This window comes from Orycteropus afer, unplaced genomic scaffold, assembly GCF_000298275.1.
Source record: "Orycteropus afer afer isolate SDZICR_OR568_19922 unplaced genomic scaffold, OryAfe1.0 scaffold00013, whole genome shotgun sequence".
Taxonomy (NCBI): domain Eukaryota; kingdom Metazoa; phylum Chordata; class Mammalia; order Tubulidentata; family Orycteropodidae; genus Orycteropus; species Orycteropus afer.
In genome coordinates this window covers 9,181,806-9,191,996 of record NW_006921600.1, presented here as the reverse complement: position 1 = coordinate 9,191,996, position 10,191 = coordinate 9,181,806, and positions in this window count along the sequence as shown.

Here is a 10,191-nt window from a genome sequence, read left to right as displayed (position 1 = left end):
AAGGCTGGCGGTTCAAACCCACCAGCCACTCCTCGGAAGGAAGGTTGGGCAATCCAACTTCCATAGTGATACTGCCTCAGAAACCCAAGGATGGGTCGCTATGAGTTGGGGCCAACTCGACGGCAAACAACAACAACAACCAATTCACAAAAAACTGAGGAGACCACCATTTCCTCTTTCAAGGAAAATGGAAAATTATTCCAATCTGGAGTAATTTTCCTAAAATATTATTGATTTACCCTTGATGTCATTTAATTTGGCTAGAACGTCTTTTTTTAATTTAAATAGAACTCTTTATTTATTTAATTTTTATTGTGATTTGGGTCAAAATTTTCAGAGCAAATTCTTTTTCCATATAGCAGTTCATTCATCTTTTGTTTCATGATGTTGACTGCAATTCTCACAATGTAACAGCTCTCTTCCCATCTCTTCCCTGTGTCCTTATTTCTTATGCATTCCTGCTCCTGAGCTATCTTCCTGTGCAAATACTGCCCTTCTGTTCTCCCATGATTTATTGTTCTAAGGAGTGTATCTACCTGGTATAACTTCATATGTCTGTCTATTGTTTGGCTGGAAGCCACGAGAGTGAGTTCATTTCCAGGCCAGATGGCTAACTATGGACCTTGTTCTCAGGGGTTTCACCAGGCTCTATTAGACCCATAAGCTTTTTTTTTTTTTTTTTTTTTCCTACGTTGTTTTCCATCCAGGATCTCCTGCACTAATTGTTTCTGAGTGGTTGGCAGAGGTAGCTGGGTACCATCTAGTTCTTCAGGCTCCTGGTCATACAGGCTGAGGTTCCCATGGTCCACTAATTCCATGGGCTAAATGTTTCCATGCATTTTTGCTTTTATCATTCTTCTTTGCTCCAGATAAGGAGAGACCCATTGTTGCATCTAGATGGCCACTTGCATGCTATTAAGACCCTAGTCACTGCTCACCAAAGTAGGATATAGAACAATATTTTTGTGTAGTATGTTAAGTCAATTGAGCTTGATGTCCCCCACTACCATGATCCCAAGCCCAGAAGTCCAACAACTCACTGCACCATGGTGGTTGACAGTGGGTAAGAAGTTTCCATAACTTTGCCTACTGTTAGTTCTGTTTATGTGGACATTCTTATAGTACATACAAGTAAGTATGTACAAATATCGTCTGCCAACCTTACCTATGGTCATGGGTATATTCCCTTTTGCCTAGACATATCTGATCATTCAGCCTATCTACCCATCTATTTACCTGTAGATTAGTGTTTGTTATTACTAATAATGCAGAACTGTAAATGTAAAAGTGCTTATCTTTGAAGTCTATATCTCTTGTACACCTCTCTGTGTCTTCCTTTTCCTTAGTGTTATTGTGTTGATCACTTGATTTGGTATATTGTCTTTTCCCTCATCCAAATCAATACTTGCCTGTACCTACCTAGCAACTTCCCCTCCCCCTTCCCATCCCTGGTAACTAACAAAGAAAATTTCCTTCCATATATAAACTTTTCCTTGACTTTTTAAAATAATGGCCTAATACAATATTTGTTCTTCTGTGATTCACTTATTTCACTCAGCATAATATCCCCCAAGTTCATTTATATTATGTGGTGTTTTGTGGACTTTGTATTACTCTTTAGAGTTGCATAGTATTCCATTGTGTGTATGTTCCATAGTTTCATTATCCATTCATCTGTTGAGGGGTTTGTGGCTTTTTCCATTTCTTTGCTGTTGTGGATAGTGCTGCAATGAATTGGGTGTACATATATCTGTTCATGTCATGGCTTTCATTTCTTTAGGATATATCCCTAGCAATGGGATAGTTGGATCAAATGGTATTTCTAATTCCAACTTCCTAAGATTCACTATACCAATTAAAAGGCGATTAAAAGTTGACCTTAATGATGTGGATGAAGTAAAGGTTTTGGGACCTCCATTTGCTGATGTGGCATGACTCAAAATGAGAAGAAACAGCTGAAAACATCCCTTAATAATTGGGACATGGAAAGTATGAAGTATAAATCTAGGAAAAGTGGAAATTGTCAAAAATGAAATGGAATGTATAAAGATCAGTATCTTAGGCATTAGTGAACTGAAATGGATTGGTTTTGAACATTTTGAATCAAACAGTCACAATGTCTACTATGCTGGGAATAATATTGAAGAGGAATGGCATGGTGTTCATCATCACAAAGAATGTTTAAAGGTCTATCCTGCAGTATAATGATGTCAATGATAGGATAATATCCATACACTTACAAGGAAGACCAGTTAATAGTACTATTATTCAAATTTATGCACCTACTACCAAAACCAAAGATGAGGAAATTGAAGATTTGTGCCAACTTCTATAGTCTGAAATTGACCAAACATGCAATCAAGATGTGTTGATATACTGGTGATAGGAATGCAAAAGTTGGAAACAAAGAAAAATTACCAGTCATTAGAATATATGGCCTTGGTGATAGAAATGACTCTGGATATGGCATAATAGAATTTTGCAAGAGCAACGACTTATTCACTGCAAATGACTTTTTCAACAATGTAAATAGTGCCATACACATGGACTTTAACAGATGAAGTACACAGGAATTAAATCAACTACATCTGTGGAAAGAGGTGATAGAAAAGCTCAATATCTTCAGCCTTAACAAACCCAGGAGCTGGCTGTGGAATAGACCATCAGTTGCTCATTTGCAAGTTTAAGTTCAAGCAGAAGACAAGTCCAAAAGAACCAAAATGTGACCTTGATTATATCCCACCTGAACTTAGAGACCATATAAAGAACAGATGAACACCAGTGACTGAAAAGCAGATGAATTGTGGGATGACATCAAGAACATTATACATGAAGAAAGCAAAAGGTCACTGAAAAGATAGGAAAGGAAGAAAAGACCAAAATGAATGTCAGAAGTGACTCTGAAACTTGCTCTTGAACAGAGTAGCTAAAGCAAATGGAAGAAATTACAAGATGAAAGAGCTGAGCAGAGGATTTCAAAGAGTACCTTGAGAAGAAAAAGTCAGTTATTATAATGAAATGTGCAGGGACCTGGAGTTAGAAAAACAAAAAGGAAGAACACAGTTAGAATTTCTCATGGTGAAAGAACCAAAGAAGAAATTCAAGTCTCAACTTGTAATATTGAAAGATTCTATGGGAAAATATTGAATTATCCAGAAAACATCAAAAGAAGATGGAAAGTATACCCAGAGTCACTGTATCAAAAAGAATTGGTCGATGTTCATCCATTTCAGGAGGTGGCATATGATTGAGAACCAATGGTATTGAAGTAAGACATCAAAGCTGCACTAAGGGAATTTTTAAAAACTAAGGCTCGAGGAATTGATGGAATATCAGTTGAGATGTTTCAACAAACCAATGCCACGCTGGAGGCACTTACTTGTCTATGCCAAGAAATCTGGAAGAGATACATATATGTAACCATTCCAAAGAAAGGTGACCCCGCAGAATGTGGAAATTATTGAACAATATCTCTGGCTGAAGATAATTCAAAAAGGTTGCAGCAGTATTTTGACAGAGTACTTCCAGAAATGCAAGCTGGATTAAGAAGAGGATGTGGAATGAGGGATATCACTGCTGATGTCAGATGGATCTTGGCTGAAGGCTAAGAATACCAGAAAGATATTTACTTGTTTTATTGACTATGCAAAAGCATTACACTGTGTGGATCATAACAAATTATGGATAATATTGACAAGAATGGGAATTCCAGAACACTTAATTGTGCTCATGAAGAAACTGTTCATAGACCAGAAGGCTATTGTTTGAACAGAACAAGAGGGTACTGCATGGTTTAAAATCAGGAAGGAAGTGTGTCAGGGTTGTATCCTTTCACCATACTTATTTAATCCATATGCTGAGCAAATAATCTGAGAAGCTGGACTATATGAAGAAGAACATGACATTAGGATAGGAGGAAGACTCATTAACAACCTGTGATTTTTGGATGACATAATTTTGCTTGCTGAAAGTGAAGATGACTTGAAGCACTTACTGATGAAGATTAAAGACTATACAGTCTGCAGTATGGATGACACCTCAGCATAAAGAAAACAAAAACCCTCACAATTGAACCAATGAACATCATCATGATAAAGAAAAGATTGAAGTTGTCAGAGATTTCATACTACTTGGCTCCACCATCAATACCAATGGATGCAGCAGCAAGAAATCAGATTATTGCACTGAGCAAATCTGCTGCAAAAGATCTCTTTATAAAATTCTGAAGAGCAAAGATGTCTCTTTGAAGACTAAGGTGTGCTTAATCCAAGCCATGGTGTTTTCAATTGCTTCATATGCATGTGAAAGCTAGATAATGAATAAGGAAGATCGAAGAAGAGTTGATGCTTTTGAATTGAGGTGTTGGTGAAGAATACTGAAAGCACTGTGGACTACCAGTTTTGTTGTTGTTATGTGCTGTCCAGTCAGACCCAACTCATAGGGACCCCTCCTTGGGTTTCCGAGGCAGTATCACTACAGAAGTAAATTGCCCAACCTTCTCTCCGAGGAGTGGTTGGTGGGTTTGAACCACCAGCTTTCTGGTTAGCAGTCAAGTGCCTTAGGCACTATGCTACCAAAGCTCCTTGTGGACTACCAAAAGAACTAACAAATCCGTCCTGGAAGAAGTGCAGCTAGAATACTCCTTGGAAGCAAGAATGACCAAGTTTCATCTCACGTACTTTTGTCATATTGCCAGAAGGAACCATTTCCTGGAGAAGGATATCATGCTTGGTTAAGTGGAGGATCAGCGAAAAAGAGGAAGGCTCTCAATGAGATGGATTGACACAGTGGCTGCAGCAATGAGTTCAGGTATAGCAAAGATTGTGAGGCTGGCTCAGGACAGACAGTAGGGTCACTATGAGTCAGAGCTGACTCAAGAGCATCTAACAACAACACATCAATTTCCATGGTGGTTGCATCATTTTGCAGTCCCGCCAGCAGTGTATGAGAGTCCCAATCTCTCCACATTCTCTCTAGCATTTGTTATTTTCTATCTTGTTGAACTTTACTATTAGTGTTGGCATGAGATGGTATCTTGTTTTTATTTGCATCTCTCTAATGGCTAATATTGTAAACAAATCTTTATGTGTTTGTTGGCCATCTGAATATATTCTTTGCTGAAGTGTCTGACCATTTTTAAATTAGATTGTTTGCCTTTTTCACGTTGAGGTGTTGGAATTTTCTATACATTTTAGAGATAAGTCCCTTGCCAAGTATATCGTAGCTGACTTTTTTTTTTTTTTTTTCCCAATCTGTAGGTTCTCTTTTTACTCTTTTGGAGAAATCTTTTGAAGCACATAAAAATTTCATTTTTAGAGGGTCTCAATCATCTAGTTTACTTCTGCTGTTTGTGCATTTTGGGTTATGCTTGATAGTATATGTATGCCATATATTAGGACCCTTAACTTTGTCCCTATATTTTCCCTGAGCAACTGTATAGTTTTAGGTTTCACATTTAAGTCTTTGATCCATCTTGGGGTAGTTTTTTGATATGATGTGAGGTATAGATCTTGTTTCATTTTTCTATAGATGGATATCGAGTTTTGCCAGCATCATTTGTTAAAGATGTTAAAGACAATCTCTTCCCCATTTAATGGATTTCAGCCCTTTGCCAGAGATCAGGTGACCATAGATGGGTGGATCTATTTCTGGATTCTCAATTCTATTCCACTAGTGTAGTGTCCTTCATTGTACCAATAACAGGCTGTTTTGACTACCGTGGCTATATAGTAGGTTTTGAAGTCTGGGAGTGTAAGACCGCCTATTTTGTTCTTCTTCTTCAGAGCACATTGCTAATCCAGTCTCTTTATTTTCCATACAAAATTAGTTATTGTATTTTCCATGTCCTTAAAGAACGTTGATGGAATATGGATTAGGATTGCATTCAGTGTATAGATTGCTTTGGGTAGTATTGACATTTTCACATGTACATGAACATTATATGTTCTTCCATTTATGTAGATCTCTTATGGTTTCTTGAAGTGGTTTTTTTTTTTTTAGTTTTTTTGTATAGATCTTTTGTGTCCTTGGTAAGATTTATTCCCAAGTATTTTATCTTTCTGGTAGCTGTTGTAAATGGTACAGATTTCCTTATTTTCTTTTTGGTGATCTCTTTGGTAATGTAGAGGAATCCAACTGATTTTTGTATGTTGATCTTATATCCTGCCACTATGCTAAATCTCTCAATTAGTTCCAGTGGTTTTCTTGCTAAATCTCTTGGGTTTTCTATGTATAGGATCATATTGTCAGCAAATAGGAATAGTTTTATGTCTTCCTTACCAATTTAGATGTCTTTGATTTCCCTTTCTTGCTTTATTGCCCTGGCTAAGACTGTCCAACAAAATGTTGAATAAAAATGGTGATAGAGTGATCCTTATCTGGTTCCTGTTCACAAGCAGAATGGTTTAGTCTCTCTCCATTGAGAACAATTTTGAATGTTGGTTTTGCATATGTGCCCTTTATTATGTTGAAGAATTTCCCTTCTATTTCTATTTTTCTGAGAGTTTTTATCAGGAATGGATGTTGGATTTTATTGAATGCCTTTTCTGCATGTATTTATATGATCATGTTATTCTCTTCTTTATTTTACTTATGTGCTAGACTACCTTGATTGTTTATCTAATGTTACATCATCCTTGAATACCTGGTATGAATCCCATTTGGTCACAAGGTATTATTTTTTTGATATGTTGTTAGTCTACTGGCTAGGATTTTGTTAAAGGTATTTTCATAAGGGATATTACTCTGTAGTTTTCCTTTCTAGTGAGATCTTTTCTGGTTTTGGTTTCAAGGTTATGTTTGCTTCATAAAATGAAATTGAGAGCATACCATCCTTTCCTATGTTCTGGAATAGTTTGAGTCTATTGGTGTTAGTTCTTCTCCGAATGTTTGGTAGAATGCTCCAGTGAAACAATATGGACCTGGACATTTTTGTTGGTAATTTTTTACCTACCATGTTCAATTTCCTCTTTTATTATGGGTCTGTTCAAATTTTCTATGTCAGCATATGTTAGTTCAGGTAAGTAGTAAGTTTCTAGAAATCTGTCCATTTTTTCTCATTTCTAATCTATTGGAGTACAGTTATTCATAGTATCCTGATATTATTCTTTTTGTTTCAGTTGGTTCTGTTGTGACATCATCCATTTCATTTCTTATTCATGTTATTTGCATCTTCTTCTTCTTTTCCTTGGTTAAATTTGCCAGTGTGGCCTGTAGATTTTATTAATCTTTTCAAAGAACCAACTTCTAGTCTTCTATTGTCTATTTCTTGTTTCATTTATTTCTGCTCTAATCTTTATTTCTTTACTTTGGTTGACTGTAGGCTTTTTTTTTTTCTGCTTTTTTTCTAATTGTTGGAGATATTGGGTTAAGGTTTTAATTTTGAATCTTCTTCTCCTTCTTCTTCTTTTTTTCTTTCTTAAATTGTGATTTGGGTGAAAGTTTACAGAGAAAATTCACTTTCCATACAGCAGTTCACATACACTTTTTCTCATGACATTGACTACAATTTACCCCAATGCAACTGCTCCCCTCCCACTTCTTCCTGATAGTTACCTCTTCCCTGTGTCCATCCCTCCATTCACTCCTGCTCCCTGAGTTGTCTCCCTGTGTATAAACAGCCCTTCTTTCTCCCATGATTGTTCTCTCCAAGGACTATATCTTCCTCAAGTAAATGTTCAACTCATATGCCTATCTTTTGCTTGGTGGAAGCCACATGTGTGGGTTCAATTCCAGACCTGAAGGGCAGCTAGGGGCCATAGTCACAGTGGTTCCACCAGGCTCTATCAGACAAGCAAATCTGGTTCCCTCCTACTTCCCCCTCCCTATTTATTTTTCCAAATAATTTTGAGTTTTGTTCCACATTGTTCTCCCTCTCAATCCAGGATCTCCTACATAGATCCCGCTCTGAGTGGTTGACAGTGGTAGCTGGGCACCATCTAGTTCTTCTGGTCTCATAGTTGTGTAGGTGGTGGATTGCAAGTGTTCTCTCCCCTTCCCTCCAACCCCTGGTAAACAACAAGGAAAATTCCCTTCCATATATCAACCTTTCCTTGATTTTTACAATAATGGACTAATACTATATTTGTCCTTCTGTGATTGACTTATTTTACTCAGCATAATGTCCTCCAAATTCATCCATGTTATGCGGTGTTTTGCAGATTCTAGGTTATTCTTCAGAATTGCATAGTATTCCATTGTGTGTATGTACCATAGTTTGGTTATCCATTCCTCAGTTGATGGACACTTAGGTTGTTTCTATCTTTTGGCTATTGTAAATAGTGCTGCAATGAACATGGTTATGCTTGTATCTGTTCTTGTCATGGCTCTCACTTCCTTGGGATATGTAGCTAGTAATGGAATGGCTGGGTCAAATGGTATTTTTGTAATTCCAACTTTTTAAGGAATTCCTATACTTCTTTCCATAGTGGTTGTACCATTTTCCAGTCTCACCAGCAGTGTATGAGAGTCCCAATCTCTTCACATCCTCACCAGCATTTGTTATTTTCTGTCTTGTTGAACTTTGCTACTAGTGCTGGAGCAAGATGGTATCTCATTGTTGTTTTGATTTGCATCTTTCTAATAGCTAATGATCGTGAGCATTTGTTCATTTGTTTGTTGGCTGTCTGAATATCCTCCTTGGTGAAGTGTCTATTCATGTCTTCTGCCCATTTTTTAAATTGGATTATTTGTCTTTTTGTTATTGAGGTGTTGGAGTTTTCTATAAATTCTAGAGATAAGTCTTTTGTCAGATATATCATTGCCAAATACTTTTTCCCAATCTGTAGGTTCTCTTTTGACTCTTTTGGAGAAGTCTTTGGAAGCACATTTTTAGAAGGTCCCATTCATATAGTTTCTCTTCTGCTGTTTGCACATTTTGGGTTATGCTTGATAGTCTATATATACCATATATTAGGGCCCCTAAATTTGTCCCTAATTTTTCCTTGAGGAATTTTATAGTTTTAGGTTTCACACTTAAGTCTTTGATCCATCTGGAGTTCGTTTTTGTGTATGGTGTGAGGTATAGATCTTGTTTCATTTTTATGCAAATGGATATCCAGTTTTGCCAGGACTATTTATTAGTCAAATATTCTCTTCCCCATTTAATGGAGTTTGGCCCTTTGTCAAAGATCAGCTGACCATAGGTTGATGGATCTATTTCTGGGTTCTCAATTCTATTCCATTGGTCTATGTGTTTGTCATTGTACCAATACCAGGCAGTTTTGACTACTATGGCTATATAGTAGGTTTTGAGATCCAGCAGTGTGAGACTTCTGTGGTGAATTGCTTGATGTGGTCCTTGTAGCCATTTTCCTCCATTCTGTTTTGTATTGTAAATCCTATTATCCATGCCTGTTTGGGTTGGTGTGGTAGTTAAAGTCAGGTGTCAACTTGGCTGGTCAGCTGGTAATAGTTGTTCCCTATAATGACTGGCCATCAGCTCTGTGGTGAGATTTGCCTAGAGCAACCGAGTAGCTGCTGATTGTTAAAACCATTCACTTGGGTTATTTCTGTTGGAGTAACACAGGTGGAATATTTCTTGATTCCTGCCTTGCTGGAGGGTATAACTCAAATCACCACCCTTAGCTTCCTTGAAGGTATACATATGAATGACCTGGGAAAGTTCACCCTCATCTTGCTCCAGTTCTGTGTTTTACCTCATCCTCATCTCACCCCTGGATTTGGGACAGCAGTTGTCATCTGATCTGCTGATTGAGTTTCATCAAATCCCAAGAATTGGGAGGATCCTCCAGACCCACCCACAGACCTGGGACTTGCCAGCCTGCCAACCTCTACCACTACTACGTGAGACAATCCCTTGGGTGTCTGTGAGTTCTGTGAGGCATTACAGTGAAATACAGAACCTTAAAACAGGGGAGATTACTGGGAGGAGGAGGAGGAGTTAATGTCTGAAATGATGGAGTGGCATGGTAGTTTGGACATTTGGGACATCTTTAACATCTGCCTCCTGAGGATCAGCCTTGTGCTGATCTTTCTAAAAGAAATTGTTCAAACAACCTCCTACTTTGTTCTTCTTCAATATTGCTTTGCTTATCTGAGGTCTCTTTCCTTTCCATATAAAGTTAGTGATTGGTTTTTCTATATCCTTAAAAAATGTTAATGGGATCTGGATTGGGATTGCATTGAATGTGTAGATTGCTTTGGATAGAATTGACATTTTCACAATGTTCA